Below are 20,224 nucleotides of genomic sequence, written 5' to 3'. Positions count from 1 at the left end.
TATCACTGTCAGAACCCCCCCCCCCCCTCAATTTGACTGCTATCTAATCTCACTAGACTATTAAAGTGCTTGTACATATACAGGGTGCCCAGAAATATCCAGTACCCCTAAGAAAGTTTTTCATTATGAATATAGGTTGGCAACGTGAAATAGATACATATGATTGGTGGAATGTTATCTCTCCAGTCCAACAACCAATCATGTGCTACCGTAAACTGGGGTAACATTGAAATCGCGGGGTAACATTGAAGGGTGTGGTTTTTCATCATGTTATGCTCCATGGTGGTGGAACTATGAAGTATGGAACAATGGATAGAGTACACTTTGGGAGTTATTTTTCCTGTTTTATCATTTTCAAATAGTGGTTCCAACACCAGTTAAAAATCAAACAAAAAAAAGTGGTGTTTTTATTAATTTTAATTAGCATGAAAAGCTGGATGTCTGGAATTTTGAATTTTCAAATAATGAGTCAAGTGACATTATAGATGTGTTGGCACACCTCCCGACTATAAATTAGCGCATTTGTTCATGTGCCAAAGTTCTTCCCTGAAGAGTAAAAAAATAATATTCAAACTGGGGTAACTTTGAAGGCTATAAAAAAATCGTGAAATTTCAGTAAAATTGACCAAAAATGCATGAAAATGCTTGAAAACTTATTAAAAACTATGTGAAAACTTGAAAAACAGCTCTAAAATCATTGAAAAATCATAAAATTTGGTCAAATTGGCCAAAATGCATAAAAAACGCCTGAAAACTGGAAAAATTTCAAATTATCATTTTGGAGCATTCTTTTATAAATTCAATTGTGAATATGGATCATTTTGTAAGTGCTTGACGCGTACAAAGTGAACAAGAAGTGAATATTCATGTTTTTGAAAATTTTTGACCTTGAGCGAAGCACATTTCAAGGGGCCTTCAAAGTTACCCCAAACGCTGGGTAACTTTGAAGGGCACTTCTTTTGGCTCTTGCGCTTGACAGGAAAAAGGTAGGCAACTTCTGTAACCGCCAAAACGTAGTGCTAACATAGCTTTATCAAAAGTACCACACACATTTCCCCTACCTCCGTCGTTTATACCTCTAAACATAAAAAATTCTGAAAAATCCTTCAATGTTACCCCAGTTTACGGTATCATTATTATCATATTCACTGTGACCAACCGAAGTATTTTAGTAGGAAACTTTTTTAGGGGTACTCAATATTTCTGGGCACCCTGTATCTGTATGTTTATCAGAATGAATCCTGGATAGCGAAAAAATGGAGTATTTTAACCAAATTCAGAAAAAACCTTCATTTTGAGTTTGAGTTGAAAGTCACCCAAAAAAAATTTTTGATTCTAGAAATCTGGTGCCTCTGGAGAGGAGGTACGAGCCTTCAAAGAGGAGGTATTTTCGGGAAAATCGTCGTTTTTCGCTCGAGCCCTTACTCAACCTGTTTTGGGAAAAATGGGGGAAAATGGCTTATTTATGGGTAAATTTGTTTTCTGAAATTTTTTGTCCCAAATACTTGCCAGATCATCGAAAGATATCATTTCTGCAACCGATAAATATTTTGGAACACAGTGGTGCCAATTTTTTGTCCATTATTGCAAATTTCAGAAAACCGAAAAAAGTTGATAAGTTCTTGGCTATTTTTCTATCGCCAAAAAATTGGAACCAATGCGTTTCAAAATTTTTCCCCAATTTCGGAAATTAAATTTTTTCAATTTTTGGCCTGATGTCTGATTAATGCAAAATATTGTAGAAGAAAAGATTTTCAAAACACAAATTTACCCAAAAATAAGCAATTTGCTGCTTTTCAACCGCTCAGTGGAACCCATGAAAGTGGTCTCGGATTTGGATGGCAACGACCGGATCGATGCAGAATCTCAAATACTATTTTTTTGGACTGGACCATTTTTCCCAAAAGAGGCTGGGTTCAGACCAGAGCGAAGAATCTACAATTTTTTTGAAAATTCCCTGTCCTTGAGAGCCCATATCTGCCCTGCAGGTACACCAAGAGGGCTAAAATTTTTTCTGGGTACCTTCCTACTCAAAATAAAGGTCTTTGATGAATTTATTCAAAATCCACCGACTTTTTTTGGGAACGATCCACCCCAATGTTCATGTTCACAGAGCAGTAAGTATCCACCGAATCATCACACAATACCTACGAGTACCTAAACACGCACCAGAGCAGCAATCGCACCCGACTTCGTATTGAATTCCTAAAATGATCGCTTTCACAACGCGAAATTAACTGTTTGATATTCACCATATCGTACAAAATATCAAGACTGAATTAGTAATTAATGATAAGAAAAAGGTAAGTAGCAAGTACCATGGTACTGTGGTACGTAAGCAATGAAATCTACGAGTAGTTGCTACCTGAGTTACGTAATTAACTGGTGGCCGCATCCAGTCCAATGCGCGACCGTTTGTCCGCTAATTATTCGTTTCAGCGTTGGTTCACGTTTTGTTGAAACATGTTCATTCAGCATTCCGCAAATGAGACTGCCGAAGAGAAAAAAATTCTATATGTAAGAGCGGATACGCGAAAGACGACTTATGTTATTTCGACCGTTTTATTAAACCCGAGTAGGTAGGTATACTGTGAATATTAAAAATTTACGCTTCAAGAGGTCTACCTCGTCCCGCCAGCCTGACTCATATACGTTCGTGATTCGCAAGTATAAAAATATACCTACTACATATGTTGAAAATCTCGCAATGTTTCATCGTATGTATTTGTATATTGTGAGAAAGCTCGTAAAATTCACAAGTCACTGGAATACATCTCAATCTGAACTTGTGTAGCTTTACGGTCACATATTAATAAAGCCTACACGTGTGTGTTCCAAATTTTGACATGATAAGTTGCAGGTAGGTATTCGACTATTCGTGTATACCTCTGCATGGGAGACGCCTTTTTATTCAGCTCAAAAAAGGTGGCATTGTCCATGACCGTGAATTAAATCCCATCTTATTTATCATAATAAACGTCAGTTTAATTTACAATTAACACCGCTGCATTCTTTGTTTATGTCGCTGAATATAAATCACCATCACAAGCATTCGTTTACTTACTCGTGTAAGTATTATAGGTGTGCACTGGACGAATTTGAATATCTCATTAATACGTTCACGAATGCAATTACATGGCACATGCGAATTACGTCATAGATTTTTAAATTCCACCTTCGTAGATCCGACTGTCACTAAGGTTTGAAAATCGTTTAATATTTTTTTTCCATCTCTATTGTGTGACAGTTTGCACAGCTCTAGCTCTACTCAACTTTCTCTCTGGTTGACAGCCTTGTACGTGACAAGAGAACTATGTGCTGTGTGGCTCACCGTACGAATAGGTTCCATGTCCCACATCAACATAATATATCTGTATGATTTTTTTTATACATATAGGTAGGTATTGGTCAAGTGAAATCCTTTCAAATCCGCTGATTAGAGCTCGTAAAATTTAATTTCAAAATTTACTCTAATATGCAAAATAATCAGCGATGGTTTTCTATTGAGTTCAGTTACCTTTTGAGCAGATGCAGGAACCAGTATATGAGGTAGGTAGGTATGTATATAATATGTTATCCCAGCACCTGCAAAGATGAGCTGATACTTTGTGATCTCCGGATCCTGGTTATTATGAAAAATGAATTTGTATTTTACACCTGTTCTATTTACCTAACTATAGTTCTCGCAGTTGGTATACAAATTATCGCACACGTAGGTATAATATGTATGCAAACAATAGGATAAATATATCGTGTAGAAAAAAAAAATATGCCTATGTATTTCGTGCGAATCTTTCAATTTATGCAACGTACGGTAGGTATTAAATAATACATAGTATGCGAATCAATACAGTATTTATTTTACAATGAACTATGAAGTATGCTTGGTCATTTCGTAATAAAAAATCATCTCTGAAGAATGGGTATAAAGATCACACGCGTAAGTGCAGGGTATAAAAAAAACAGAAAGTATCTATTTGGTTCAACGTCGAAAGTAAAATAGTGAAAATAGAAGTGTGGATGCATGATTTGAAAAAATAATGATCGTTATTTTCATTTTTGTCATAATACTTCGGTATAATGATAATAAGGGTATTGCTCACCTTCCCCCCTCCCCTCCGATCCTCTGGAACATATTTTTTCTTAACCCTTTAACGCCTGGGTGGAGTTCAACCGATAAATTTCTAGTACATATTTTCAAGAAAGAAAATTTGCAGAAGCAGACAGAAACAAAAAGCCAAATTGATGGAAATCTGCAGTAAAATTTTTTGATTGTTTTCCCAAGGAAAAATTCGATGTTCGAAAACACGAGCTTTTTTCCATTTTTCAACAGCTTTGATAACGCACAGAAAATTTTTTTACATCTCAACAAAATTGGATTAAAATAGGGTAAAAAGAAGGTAATGTCTAGGTTTTTGATTTTGATCGAGTTTTATTTTGGAATTTTAGAAAATTCGGTTGAAGTATAAAAAACTGGTACTGTTTTTATGCAGCATCGGAATTTTTCAACTGAAAAAATTTTCACTACAGAAAACTAAAGAACTTTTATGAAAAATACATCAATTTGAATTTTTGATCTTATTGATAATTTCTTTTTGGAATCTGATTTTTTTCAAAAGTAATTTCTCAAATCTTACCTGTATCAAAATTAGATACTTTACATTTCAATTTCTCCTACCAATTCCAAAATGAAATTCCAATTTGGTATTTTTCAAAATATCTGCGTTTTTTCTCCATCGCACAAAATTATATTTTATTCGAAGCGGAAATTTTTTAAAATTCAGAAACATAAAATTCTATTAACCCAATTCTAAAAATTTTCAAAAAATTCACATTTTTTATTTACCTACCTATTTAAAAAAAAAAAATCTACAAAGAATTTAATCGAAATTGAAAACTCTGACCTTATTTTACATCATTTTGTTCCAATAACGTTGTTGAGATGCAAAAATGTTCCCTTGTCCTACGTCGAAGTTCTTGAAAAGAGTGACTGAAATTTTGTGTTTTAGAAGCATTTTAAAGTAGTCTTGTGTCTTGTCAAAAAAAAGACCTTTCTCACAAAACGGCGGCCATTTGATTGACAAGTCAGCCGGAAAATTTCAAGTGCTGAGGGGCACTTTTCGATTTTTGATAAAATTTTAAAAATCAAATTTGGGTCGAAAATTAGAAAAAAAGTCAAAATTTTGTCAAATTGACCTAGAAAGCTGAAATTTGGGAAATACTCCATTTTCGACCTGACAAATCGATTGGAAACGGTTTTCAACCGTTTTGAGTAGTTCTATAGAGTCTCCAGCAAATTTTTGAAATCCGAAACTTCCACAAAATGCTATTAAAAGACATTAAAATCTGTGAAGCCAAAATTCACTCTGTACTCCAATTTTTACATGCTATGAAGTCGACTGGAGGTGGTTTCAAGTCTTTTTGGAGCCTCCAGCGGTTTTTTGGAAACTCCTGGAGCCTCGAGCAGATTTTTGAAACTTGAAATTTCCACAACATTTTACCACAAATGAAGATAGAAAGCCGAAATTCACCATACATCTCAATTTCAACACGCTAGAAAGTCGATTAGAATTTCCAGAAGGTCGCTGGAGGCTCCAAAACGACTTAAAATCACCTGCAATCGATTTAATATCGTGCCAAAATTAGAATGCAGAGTGAGTTTTGGTTTTCCAACTTCGACTGGTAAAATTTTAAGGAAATTTAAAGTTTCAAGAATCCACTGGCCGCTCCAGGAATTCTCCGAAAGTTGCTGGAGGCTTTAAAACGACTTGAAATCCCCTACAATCGATTTAACATCATGTCGAAATTAGAGTGCAGAGTGAATTTCAGCTTTCCATGTTCGTTTAGTGAAATGTTATAGAAATTTTAAATTTCAAAAATCTTTTGGAGGTTCCAGAAATTTTCAAAAATATGCTGGAGACTCCAAAACAATTTGAAATCACCTAAAATCGATTTAATATCGTGCCTCCAAATTACGTGCAGAAAAAAATTGTATTTCCCAACTTCACTTGCGGTAATTTTTTTTTTGTGGAAATTCCAAGTATCGAAACTCTGCTGGATGCTCCAGAACTCCTCGAAACGGTTCAGAACCGTTTCGAATCTTTTGTTCCGATTTTGAAAAATTCACCAAAAATCAAAAAATGAACTTACCACCTGAAATTTTGACTGATGATGTAAAACAACTTACAAAAAATTCAAATTTTCAATTAAAAAAAAAATGTGATTCTAAAATAAAAAAATGTTTGCTTGTGAGACGTCGAAGTTGTTGAAAAAAGGGATTGAAATTTTGTATTCCTGAAACGTGGGAAATATTAAAGAGCTTTAGGAAATATTTTGGAACACAGTGATGCTAATTTTTTGACGAAAAAAATTGCCAAAAACTTGAAAAATGTCGTCGATTTCATGAGCTCTCCAAATTCATTTGGTAAAATTTTATGACAATTTCAAGTTTTAAAAATCTGTTGGAGGCTCCAAGAATTTTGAAAAAATTCGCTGGAGACTTCAAAACGATTTGAAGTCACCTACAATCAATTTAATATCGCATTAATTTATGCCAAAATACCTATTGAAAAAGTATCATTCCTGGGAAAACATTTTGGAATACAGCGGTGCCAATTTTTAGATAATTTTTTTTAATTTCAAAAAAACGAAAAAATGTCCCAAATACGAATCCGTGGTTAGTTAACCCAAAATGACCATTTTTTTGATTCCAGGGGTTCCCAAAGTTGTGAATAAAAAATAATGTTTGGAACCACTGAGTATTATTTTCAAAAACTTTTTTAGCGTAAGATATCTGTTTGAACCCGATAAACGTTATGCGAAGTGATTTCCCCATTTTCGACCCTCGGGGGCAGAAATTGGGGGGGTTTCAATTTTTGGAAAATTTTGGAACCACCATTTTGAACTTACCCCTTTGAACCTCCCTAAAAAGCTTTTTACAGTTTATTAGTATCTGAAAGACCTCCACCTCCATCCTAGCGAATTTTGAGCTCAATAAAATTGTACGCTGGTACTCAAAAATCCAATTTTCCAATTTTTCGTAATTTCGATATTTTGAGAACCCCTGGGAAGCTAGAAACCTGCGATTTGCGCCAAACGTAATGTTTTGAGGTATATATTCGATTATCTAGATAAAAAAGTTCAATTAAGCTCCCTGTATATTCGTAATTTTGAACTTTTTTTTTTAGAGCCCCCCACTTTAAGAACCCCTAAACAAGACATTTATGCACATTTTTTCAAATAAATTGAAGAATTTACATTTGAACCACACTGGCAAGTGCTCGATAATTTTTCATTTGATTTTCCCTGTAACTTTCAAAATTAAGCTTTTTTGGGCCAAATTCTGAGATTTTACTTCGTTGAAATCATGAAAACGTGATTTTGGCGGTTTTTTCTAAGAGTAAAATCACAGAATTTGGCCCAAAAAAGCTTAATTTTGAACGTTACAGGGAAAATCAAACGAAAAATTATCGAGCACTTGCCAGTGTGGTTCAAATGTAAATTCTTCAATTTATTTGAAAAAATGTGCTTAAACACCTTTTTTAGGGGTGCCTAAAGTGGGGGGGCTCTAAAAAACGGGTTCAAAGTTACGAATACACAGGGAGCTTAATCAAACTTTTTCATCAAGATATTTGAATATATACCTCAAAACGTTACGTTTGGCGCAAATTGTAAGTTTCTAGTTTTCCAGGGGTTCCAAAAATTTCGAAATTTCGAAAAAATGGGAAACTGGATTTTTTAATACCAGCGCAAAATTTTATTGAGCTCAAATTTTGGTAGAAAGAAGATCTTTCACATACTAATAAACTGTAAAAAGCTTTTTAGGTGGGCTCAAAGGGATAGGTTCAAGATGGTGGTTCCAAAATTTTCCAAAAATTAAACCCCCCCCCCCAATTTCTGCCCCCTGAGGGTCGAAAATAGAAAAATCACCTCGCATAACGTTTATCGAGTTCAAACAGATATTTTACGCTAAAAAAGTTTTTGAAAATATGTCAGTATTCTTGATTAATATGATGAGATTTTGATTTTTTTTTCTCATTTTTGGCCCAAATTTGATTGTTGAAAATTCACCAAAAGTCGAAAAATAGACTCACCGCTTGAAATTCTGGCTTGTGATAAGTATATTTTGTACGCTTTTTTGGCCTTGCTTTGTTCGGTTCAAAAGTCAAAATAGCCGCTATTTTTTTGTCTCTTAGGATGTCTAATTTTGAAAAAATGTGTACCGGAGGCTCGGTAGCGAGAAGGGAGGGGTGCAGATACCTCTTATAGTCATATACCGGACTAGACGTTATCATTTCTGACTGGCAGATTTGTATTATTTCTTTATCAAGGAAATGGGTAATTGGAATCGATCCGAAGTATTATGCATATCTGTAACGATCGGAAGTCAAAGAAAGAGAATTACCTACCAACGTTCAGTGCCTCAGTGGTCAACCATCTAATGAGCCAAAATCCATTTTCAATTAAATATTTTACATCGTCATCTAATCTAAATACCGTTATAGTCGGTATCACGTTTCAAATGCTCGTCTACGTCTAGGTACTCTACGCAGCTTATTTATTCCACATCTCGGTTAATTTCACATAGGCTTTGTTTATCTATCTATAGTCTATACCTATACACGCGGAAATAGCAAAATCAATAAACTAGAAAGACGTTCCGTTATATATACGAGTGCATGCAGCCAAGGGAGAAGCAACGCGTTCTACGATTGAAAATCTTTAAAAAGAAATGTCTAAAGGAAAGATCATGCTCGATGATTAGATACAACCTGTAACGTTTTAGCAAGGTACAGGAGGTAGGTAGACCTAGGCTGTGTACTCGTAGTTAGTTATTAATAAAATAATGTTATATGAACGACAACGCGTTACGCTTCAAACGTACGATAATAAGAGAAAAATCATTTTCTATAGTTTTATAATAACGTAGGAAATCCATATCTAATTTGCTATTCTGTCCACCTTCTTTCTAATCCACAACTAGGTATTGGACTTCATTTGGGCCATTGTTCGAGTTTGGTACCTCTACCTACCTTTCCATTGTGTATAAGTAAGTATACTTTTGAGGTGTACGTATTTGCGATTTGACTATAGTTCCAGTTACCAAATGGCCGGCTCATGATCAATTTTATGAATGTTAATTGGTATCATCTCGGCTTGCAAACTCGCTAACTTTCGAATAAATTAGCACTATTGACTAATGGAGGTTTTTTTTCTGTAGTTCTTTCACGTTCATAGTTGTTGTTTGTTGTTCACTTACACTTATTTACTCAGCTGGAAGAGAATTATGATCTATCGTCGTAATTTGTGAACATTTACTTAATGAAGGAGAAGAATAATTACTGAATGCGTTGAACAATCTGCTTTTTTTGTCAAAATCTAAAATTTGATCACTTTTTGACAATTTTTAGTGATTTTTTTATGCTTTTGCATCATTTGAGAGCGAAATGGAGCCCATTCACCCAGCTGGTGCCCCACCTCTGGCTATACGTTCAAGTTGTAAATTGTAAATTTGTGCACATTTGTAAATTTTTATTGTAAACAAAGGTTTCGTATTCGTACTTACTCGTTAATTAATTGCCCAAAGCTTTGAGAGAACACATAGGTGCACATCTTGTAATTTCCAACCTGAACGGAGCCTATACTTGTACTCCGGGTCCGGAGAGAATTCAGATAGGTAGTTCTAATACGCATTAACACCTTCAGCAGACTATATTTGGTCATCTATTTTCTTTGCCACAGGTACAAGTACACAAGACTACAAGTACACCCATAGTAAAGTTAATTAAAACACGAATTTCACGCCTTTCATATTGACATGAAAAGATTTTCGATGATGGGCTTCTGAAAGAATAAATGATACCAACGAATTCTCGTCCGGTCATCGGCTGCACATCTTCGTAATACCTTAGAATACCGCCCAGATCCCAGATACGCTTGTCATTTTACAATATTGCGAATTGCGATACAATACACCAGAATTCTAAGTACTTATACTCGTACTTCACTATCCGGATCAAGTGCTAATATTTTTGTAGTCTGAAAACTCGCCCGAAAAAACACCATCAAAAGGTAGGTATAGGTAATTCCGCCTACGCCCAAAACACTAAAAATTTCCTGAATACTTAAAGGAAAAGTTTCCGACATTTTTTTTTCTCACTTCCGAATTCGAAGGGAATCTCACTCTGAATTTTTTTTACTGCAGATTGAAATGGAGATGAAAAAAATATTCAATAAAAAATGTGCATATCTTTCATAATTCGTATACGTAGTAGACCTACCTACTCGTAATTCCACGGATCGGTGAAAATTCTTTAAACAACTGCCGCTGTCGGTCATAAGATGTAAATGATTATACGGTCCGGTTCACGCTGCAGCGAATTATCGTATAGAAAGTGACATTAATAACTAGGTTTTTTCATTTTTTTTTAAGAAAAAAAGAATTTATCTTCGAAGGATAAATATATCGTCAGAAGTAATTGAGGATAATAAGCCGGTGATAAAAACGTTTACTAGGTACTAATTTTTTTCGCTGGTTTGGACATTGTTTGTTTTTTTAACAGCTTGTTTTTTTTTACATCGAGTGAGGTACCTAGGTGGCTAAATGGAAATGCAAGCTTATGGATATTACTCGTATTAGAGTTTACATTATTTTAATATAAAGTGGGATGTTATTTCATTTTTTTCACGCTTCCGCTCTCTAAAGTTGTTACTTACTTTTCGGGTGAAAAAATCACGCCATGGAATTTTCGGCTCCCTCAGGGAAAAATAAGTGGTGCCGGTGAGATCCCCCCCCCAAATTTAACAATGTACAAAAAATATGAAAAAATCAAAGTACCTATCAGAAAAAAATTTTGAAATTGGAAACTTTCTACTTCCAATTACTTAGGTAAAATCAACTTAATACCAATTTTAGCCCCCCCCCCACTTTTACCCATGACCAGCCTGTGAATTAGAGGGTAGAGCTATTATTCATACCTGCTTGTGAAAAAAATATAATTTTGTTTACGCCCTAAAGTTGTCGAGTCTCATGAGAAAAATGTTTCCAACCATATGTTAGTAAGAAGAAGTCGTGTCAGGACGCCCCCCCCCCGTTTTCAAAATATATAAGAAATCCGAGAAAATGAAATTTTTACGTTTTTTTTTTACCTTCTAATCCTTACGTTAGAGTTGGTCCATTTTCCTCAAAAATAACGTTAAATATTTTTGACCCTTCTATTTATTGGTAAAGAGATCCTGATAAATTTGATTCCCAAAGATTGAAATGTTTGAAAAAGATGTTCTTCAGAAAATGCTTCTTTTTTCCTTTTATTCATGATCTCCTATTTGTTTGACACTTTGTACTCATTCTTTTCTATTTTTTAATCGTGGAAGAAAAATTTTGAGGCTCCCTCTTTTGAAAAATATCAAGTTATTTTTGGAAAAATTACTTGTTTTTTCAAATTTAAAATTTTAAAATTTTGAATTTCCCATTTAACTTTTCCTTATTTTGAAAATTTGAATTTCTAAAAATTTTCTCTGAAGTGGTAATAAATTTTGGGAGAAAGATCTAAACATCTGAAAACTTTGAATTGAAAAAAAAATCGAAATTCTTTCTAAAATAGTGAAAAAAAAATCGATAGGTAGTAATAATATTAAACCCTTCCCCCTTTACCCCCTTCCACTCGAGTAAAATTTGAGAAATTTTACTGCTTTTGTCTTTTTTTTTCTATTTTTCAAATGGAACGCAAATTTTGGGATTCGTCCTTCTGAAAAATATTAAGGTATTTTTGGGGAAATGACTTGTTTTTTCATATTTTCTGTCAATAATTTTTGAATTTACCTCTTATTTTTCCCTTATTTTGGAAATTTTAATTTATAGAAATTCCCTCGCAAGTGATACTGAATTTGGGGGAAAAGATCTAAACATCTGAAAATTTTGAATTGAAAAAAAAATCGAAATGTTTTTTTACGTAGGTAGAGGTACCTTAGTTAGTGAAAAAGATTGATAGTAATAATTGAATCCCTTCTCCTTCTATTAAAATAAAATTTGAGAAGTTTTTTTCGTGTTTTTCTGTTTGTTGGCCCTTCCTTAAAAAATAAAAAAATGATGGATATTTTTATGATTTTTGTAAAAATTTAAAAAATTTTATCCTTGAATTTGGTCTATTCTCCCATCCTCATAAGAAAAGCAATAATTAATATTTTCGATTTTCACCCCCCCCCCTCTTCCTCGTCACTACCTCCACAATGAAAAAGTGTAACTTGGTCTCTCTCTAAAGTTTCTAAAACTTATTTGATTTGTTGAAAGATTATTTAAAAACACTCACAAATCAGTGAAAGGAGATTAAATTTTTTTTTAAATACTTATTTTTTTAATCTTTTTGATTTTTTTTAATTTCGGAAGTCTCTATGTAGATGGCCAACTTTGTTGAGAGTACTGAGGGATGCTTTTTCTTGAAAAAAAGTCATCTAGAAGTATTCTGCTCAAAAATGAAAAATTTTAAATACCTACATAATTTATTCCCACAGACATTAATTTTTCATCTTTTTCGATATTTTTCAACTTTGGGGGCTTCACACAAGGCAACCAACACTGTGGATGGCGTAGCCAAGGGGGCGAAGGAGGCCATTGCTCCACCCAAGCGAGCAAAAATTTGAAATAAAACATGCAAAAATGGATCTTTTTTCGTTTTTTGGACCCATTTTTTCAAAAAATCCTAGTTCTCGCTTCGCTAGAGCAAGAATTTTTCCTCAATTTTTATAAAATCATCACACATCACGAAAAGTTTTCAAAAAATTACTTTTGATTTCGATTTTTCATGCCTAAAAATCTGGTTTTGCCCCCCTGAGAAAATACTGGCTACGCCACTGAGCCAACATCATTTGGAGGACCAAGACAGGGTTTTCTTGAAAGTGTGGTTATATTATTTTAAAAGTACTCTGTCTAAAAAAAAAATTTGTACAGATATCAATTTTTCACTTTTTCTAGTTTTTTTATCTTTCATTATTATTTTCTCAAATTGGGGTAGGGGTTCTATACAAGAGAGGTTAACATCATTTGGAGGTCCATCGAGGGTTTTCCCATGAGAAGGGGGTTATGTAGAACAATTTTAATATGGAAATGAGATATTTAAAAAAAATTTCCCTGATTTTGAATTATTTTCCTTTTTTTTATTTTTTCAACTCAAGGGGGGGGTTCCTTACGAGGGGATTAAAATGGTTTGAAGAGCCAGAGAACGTTTTTTTAAAGGGAATTATTTTAAAAAATTCTGACGCAGAAACAAAAAATTTCGGTAGGTAACTTGATTTTTTACATTTTTTTTTAAATTGAGAAGCTACTATCGCCACTTTTTTGCAGATAGGAGATAAATAAAAAATATTGAATTATTTTCTCACCCGAGGTAGCAAGTTTGGGGGATGAAAGGGGGAAAATTCTAACTTTTCAAAATGGATATTCTGTGTACAAATTTAGCCATGTTGATGAAATGATGAAAGAAGCTGCACCGTTTCTACGATTATAAAAATAAAATCTCTGTATAGGTGATTCTGATTCCATTACCTAGTTACCTTCATCGCCTCCATCGTACCTATACTAAATCCTGTCGCGTGCTCTAAATTAGATGCAAACTCGATAAATACTCTTTATACACAGGTAATTACATATTCGAGAATTTTTTTCTAATGGGATAATTACATAACACGTATATCTTTACTGCTGTTGGACCTTGCTTGTGCGAATCTAACCTTGAAAATATTTCATACCTACGCGTAAAAATTCTCTCACGAGTATAATTAGTAAAAAATTAACTGTAACAATAAACTCGCCAATTAATTTGCTTTTGTTTAGGCCAAATATTCTCACAATACGCGACCAAGCGAAGTAATCTAGTTTGCAATTTGAATATCATTAAATTAGTGCATTGGCCTCTTATCAGCAGTAAACACTAAACAGCGGTATATTATTCACGCATCGAATGCAAATCGGCAAACCGTAATAGGCCTACGTTTTGCTCGATTGATTGACAGATTTGACGAGAAAGAACCTCGCAGGTTGTACCCGATGAAAGATGATGTCAAAGCATGTTTCCATCAGAAGGAAATTGTCGTAGGAGGTATGTATATGATTTGTTGATAGTATATCTTCCATTCCTATGGAGGTATAGCTGTATCTTTCTTTGACTCTTTCGGTGCCCTATACGAATCATTTGACAAGGCTTCACTTTCACATACTGAGATAGAGAGAGAATAGCAGATAATTGCCGCGTGAAAAATTAATTATATTGGTAAATCAACGGCGGACACGACACACGTGATGTTAAATAGCACGGATTTTATTACCACGTAGGACGTAGGTAGGCAGGCGAATCTTAATTGGACGAGTTAAAAAATAATAAAAAAATTTCGCTATCTTTAACCTGATTTGCAGGAATTTTTCTAACGGTGAAATTATATTTTTTAAATGTAAGACGCATTGTGAAATCTTTGTTATGGTGCGGATGATGCACGAACGAATGCACGAGTGCATTGTAATATTACGTAAAGTAATTTTTTTTCTTTTCGAAGTGTTACACCTACACGTGCCCATGATTACTGTGTAGATGTAGAATACTCGTGTATAGAATCATTTAATGAAATCGAAAGTTGAAATTTTATAAGAATGTATTTTTGAACCATAGGTAAGTAATAGATACCTAGATGGTATAGGTCTGTTACCTATGTGATCTTCGAGGTGATAACGTTGTTCTGTGTATCTGTATACGTATGTATTTGATTAAGAATACTATTTTATTATAGGTACGTACGTACGTTTATAGGTAAGTAATAGCTATGCATTACACGAGTGTATATTTTTTTCATATTCATGAGCGTAGACTTTCTCTCAATGATCATCTTTTTGGTCAACCAAATAGCCGGAAAATGGTTATCTCATATCATGTTATAAGCATCTCGGTACCGACACCGAGCTGCGGAATATGCTAATGAGGTAAATAAGGCGAAAGAGAGATTATTTAGATGGTAAAAATTATCCTGAGGAATATTCCATTTGCCCTGTGACCTAATAAATTGACAATGTTTCGAATTATGAGCAATTTTTCATAAATAAAATGGAAAAATTTATGCAACCTACCTAGTCTACGATTCAAAAGTCAAAAAGTATCAAGTTGGCTGACTTTAAGCAGAGGCTCCCAAAAAAATGAAATTTTAAACCATTTTTATAGGTTATTGCGAGACATTTCTTCAAAACAAATTCTGGCCTTAAAAGTTTTCAAAATTGTTCAAAAAAAAGCATTTGATGGAAGTGGTTGATTTTCATCCGAACCATCAATACATTATTGGATAGATCACATTAGGAGTACATTTTTATCAAAAGCCTCGAAATTTGGATCAAAACTTTTCTAAAATGCCTAAAATACATTTTCGTCAAAATATTTGAATTTTTTGCAAAATTTTAACACATTTTGATAGGTCGCATGAAACTTTTTCAAAAATCCCAAAAATCATGACCCATTATTTTGGGGCTCAAAAATTTTCAAAGAGCTCAAAATACTTTTTTCGTAGAAATCCTTGAATTTTTTCCAAGTTTTTTACGCATTTCGATTGGTTGCATGACATTTTTTCAAAACTCTTGAAAATCATGATCTGATTTTGAGGCTCAAAATTCCTCAAAAATGCTTAAAATACATTATCGTTGAAACATTTGTTTTTATCGCGAAGTTTTAACACATTTTGATAGGTCACAAGGCACTTTTTCTAAAATCCCAAAAATCATGATCTGATTTTGGGGCTCAAAATTCCTCAAAAATGCTCAAAATACATTTCCGATGAAATATTCGTTTTTCTCGCAAAATTTCAACACATTTTGATAGATTACAAGACACTTCTTCTAACATCCCAAAAATCGTGATGTCATTTTGAAGCTCAAAATTCCTCAAAAATGCTCAAAATACATTTTCGTCGGAATATTTGATTTTCTCGCGAAGTTTTAACACATTTTGATAGGTCACAAGGCACTTTTTCTAAAATCCCAAAAATCATGATCTGATTTTGGGGCTCAAAATTCCTCAAAAATGCTCAAAATACATTTCCGATGAAATATTCGTTTTTCTCGCAAAATTTCAACACATTTTGATAGATTACAAGACACTTCTTCTAACATCCCAAAAATTGTGATGTCATTTTGAAGCTCAAAATTCCTCAAAAATGCTCAAAGTACATTTTCGTCGGAATATTTGATTTTCTCGCAAAATTTTAACATACTTTGATAGGTCACAACACACTTCTTCTCAGATCCCAAAAATCATGATCTGATTTTGGGGCTCAAAATTCCTCAAAAATGCTCGAAATACATTTCTGTTGAAATATTCGATTTTCTCGCGAAATACTAATACATTTTGATAGGTCACAAGGCACTTTTTCTAAAACCTCAAAAACCATAATCTGATTTTGAGGCTCAAAATTCCTCAAAAATGCTCAAAATAAATTTCCGTTGAAATATTCGAATTTATCGAAAAATTTTAAGACATTTTGATACATAGTTATAGGACACTTTGTCTAAAATCCCAAACATCACGATCCGGTTTTGAGGCTCAAAATTTCTCAAAAATGCTCAAAATACATTTTCGCCAAATTATTTGAATTTTTCACGAAATCAGAATCCTGTTAGATGTAGATCGCATATTCAAACCTAAAAATCTTGACCCTATATTGGAGCTTAAAAGTGTTCAAAAAGCTCAAAACACCTTGTTTCAGTGAAATCCATGAATTTTTTCCTGGATTTCGACGCATTTTGATAGGTCACAATATGTCAATTTTTCAAAAATCCCAAAAAATATGACTTTATTTTGAGGTTTAAAATTCCTTAAAAATTCTCAAAATTCATTTTCGTCAAAATATTTGATTTTTTTGTGAAATTTCAACAAACTTTGATTAGTTACATGACACTTTTTCAAAAATCCCAAAAATCATGACCCGATTTTGGAGCTCAAAATACATTTTTGGTTGAAATATTTGAATTTTTTGTGAACTTTCAACACATTTTAATTAGTCGCATGACACTTTTTCAAAAATCAGGACCCAATTTCAGGGCTCAAAATTCATCAAAAATATTCAAAATACATTTTTTTGTCGAAATATTTGAATTTTTTGCGAAATTTCAACACATTTCAACAGGTCATATGACACATTTCCACAATCCCAAAAATCATGATCCGATTAATTTGGAGTTAAAATTTGTAGAGCATAATTAAAATTCTTCGAAACTTGAGTGTCATACGACTTATCAAAGTGTGTTGAAATTTCGCGAGAAAATTACAATGTTCTGAGGAAAATGTCTTTTGAGTATTTTTGAAGAATTTTGAGCCCCATACTCGGGTCATGATTTTTCGAATTTTTGAAAAAGTATCATGTGACCTATCAAAATGTGTTAAAATTTTTCGAGAAAATCAAATATTTCAACGAAAATGTATTTCGATTATTTTTGAGCATTGTTGAGCCTCAAAATCAGGCCATATGACTTTTGGAGTTTTGGAAAACGTGTCATGTGACCTATCAAAATGTGTTGAAATTTCGCAAGAAATTCAAATATTTCAACGAAATTGTATTTTGAACATTTCTTAGAAATTTTAAGCCTCAAAATTCGGGGTAGAAATTTTGAAATTTTGAAGTGTCATGCAACGCATCAAAAAGTGCTAGAACTGCACGAAAAATTGAAATATTTTGACGAAAATATATTTGAGTATTTTTGAGCAATTCTGAGCCTCAAAATCGTGTCATCATTTTTGGTATTTACTGAAAAAAATTGGATGCTGTCTTTTTGAATCGTTCGAATGACAGAATGACCAGCTCAGTTTACTATTATGGCTGAATGTTGGTAGACCTACCTAATATCTATAGTAATTTATTATTGACTCCAAATTAATCATTTTTTCTTTTATTTAGAGAATTACTCGATCAAACAGAACACCTGTGACCACAATACGTTGTTTTTTTCCATCATGTTCCTTTCACCTTCACACACACAAAACGACGATGATGGTACAATAGCTCCTAAACTATAAGAAAACCTTTACAGTACGAGCAGTTCGTTAACCCACCAAGTAATTACGTCTAATTAGGAATAAGAACTTGCTGAAATATCAATCAAGTTTAGTACCTATATTTACAAATACAAACACGTACTATGTACGATATGTAGCATGTATATCAGTGTGGTTATATATTATTAAATAAGGTTAGATTATTTCAATAACAGAAGCATTTACGGTTATGGACATGTGATTCGTTCGTACAAGATACCTACCTACCTAGGGAACCTATTGCTATAAAATGTACGATATATTTTTTTCCAACGGCTTTCACAAGTTTACATAATGATTTATTTTTAACTTGTAGGTAGGTAGGTATCTATCACGTATTCTTTAAGGAAATTACACCATATATGAATTTTTATATTCGCAGCTCGATTAATTATGATGTCACATTCATGTACACTACATAGCTGCGTTACGAACTGTAGCGTGTAAAATTTGCACCGGAGTTTGTATATGATACGGATCCAGTTGGCTGAATATAATGGTGGTTTTTAGATGAAACAATGTTAATGTGTCGATGTCGACGGAGAACTGCAGCGTATTAGCTTCAAGCTTCAAGCTTCAGAATTACCTACTTCATGGAGAACGCCTTCGGTTGAAAATGAAATTTGTCTTCATCGTCTTCGGCCTTGTTTATTATTTCTTACAGCAAAATGTACCCACATCTGAGTATAAATACCTCGCTATGTGTTTTGCATTAATCATTACGTTATTTTTGACATATTTCTACTTTCATTTATATGAATGAATTAAGCGCAAATTGTTCATGCAACTTGTACTTGACCACATTTTACGGTGTCAAGTAGCGCTCGTACTCTCGAAACATGTTTGTAGGTAAATATCGCTAACAATATTCTAATCAGTTCCCAAGCTCAGCACCAACCACTCTCGGCGATCCAATTATGCGAAAAATTAACCATCTAGAATATCACATCCAATCGATTGCGGTAAGTCGAGTGGTGTTAAATCAGGTGTATAAACTATAAAGTGAATTTCTACACAGAAGGTCGTTAATCGCGGTCGTGTTAAAACGCCTTCATCGTCGTGGTAGCCTATCCCTATCGTGTACTTTATCGTCAGTGAAATCAATTCCAGAGCGGTCATCTCGGTTAAATTGGTTCATTCGTGGACCAAGAAACCTAATTTATATTCGCTTAATAAACTTGTAAACCTGCCTATATTATAACGAAACAATTACCAATTCGACGATCTTTATGATTATTAAAACATCGAGTAGGTACCTAGGTACCTCTTTAGTTCACCAGAGGCTAATTCGATCGATATCGCACTCATATGGTATGGGAAGATGATCACGAAAAGCGTAGGGTTGTGGATATTTCCTGTTTTCGAAGATTAGGTCAATAGAAACTGAAGAAAAACCTCTCGTGTAGGAATCTGGTATCTCCTACGGAGTATTTACGTTCGGTGTTTGGTAAATTACACCTCTGTCTGTATGTTCGATAATACCGTACAGAAGATTTACGATATATAAAGCGGTCATTCGACCAGAGACTGGGTAATTGATGTATTATTCTGCCACTACTAACCTATTTCCGATGTTTTTACTCGAAAAAAAGGTAAAAATTTATTGCTACAATTGACCGAATATTGAATATGACGGCTATTGTCTCGAATTGCCATTTGATACGCTTAATCGTCGCATTTCTTCGTCTGCAGTAGGTACATATCATCAACGCCCAATTACGCAACCGGATACACGAATCCGATCAAATACGAGTACCTATACTCCATAAGATGGTAATTTCGCATTCGTAGCGCTGACATTGATGCGAATCGAAATATTTTTTCCTATATATCGAGCAAACGGTACGGTCCATTGACCACATGTGTGGACCATATAGGCCTCATCGGTACAGATAGTTATACATTTCGAACCATGAAATTCGTCTCATTGCAGTATAAAAATGCGGTAGTTATGCGGTAATTTTGAGAGTCAAAGCTGTGGTGAGAATACTAGATACCTACGTACGCTAATTTAGACGATTTTATCGCTCGGTTAACTCAGTTGATTCAAAATTATTACCCAGTGTATTTTTATTAATGGCTTTTGCCCGAATGCCCCATGCCCGATTTGTAATATACGAGCAGATTCCGTTATAGACTAATGTGTTCTAGGACTCGTCTTCGTGATG

General features: G+C 33.8%; 1 protein-coding gene and 1 long non-coding RNA gene across 2 annotated transcripts in view; one reads left to right on the top strand and one right to left on the bottom strand.

Moving 5' to 3' along the window:
- The window catches only part of LOC135837000 (D-beta-hydroxybutyrate dehydrogenase, mitochondrial), a 46,130-nt gene that overhangs the window by 7,433 nt on the left and 18,473 nt on the right, over positions 1 to 20,224 (bottom strand). The window lies entirely within an intron of this gene.
- LOC135837003 (uncharacterized) lies at positions 13,203 to 18,772 on the top strand. Its single transcript, XR_010557123.1, has 2 exons — positions 13,203 to 14,657; positions 17,920 to 18,772. It is a non-coding gene; the product is annotated as an uncharacterized LOC135837003 (long non-coding RNA).

This window comes from Planococcus citri, chromosome 2 (genome assembly GCF_950023065.1).
Source record: "Planococcus citri chromosome 2, ihPlaCitr1.1, whole genome shotgun sequence".
Taxonomy (NCBI): domain Eukaryota; kingdom Metazoa; phylum Arthropoda; class Insecta; order Hemiptera; family Pseudococcidae; genus Planococcus; species Planococcus citri.
The sequence above is the reverse complement of the archived record's forward strand: the minus strand, read 5'-3'. Positions and strand labels throughout refer to the sequence as shown.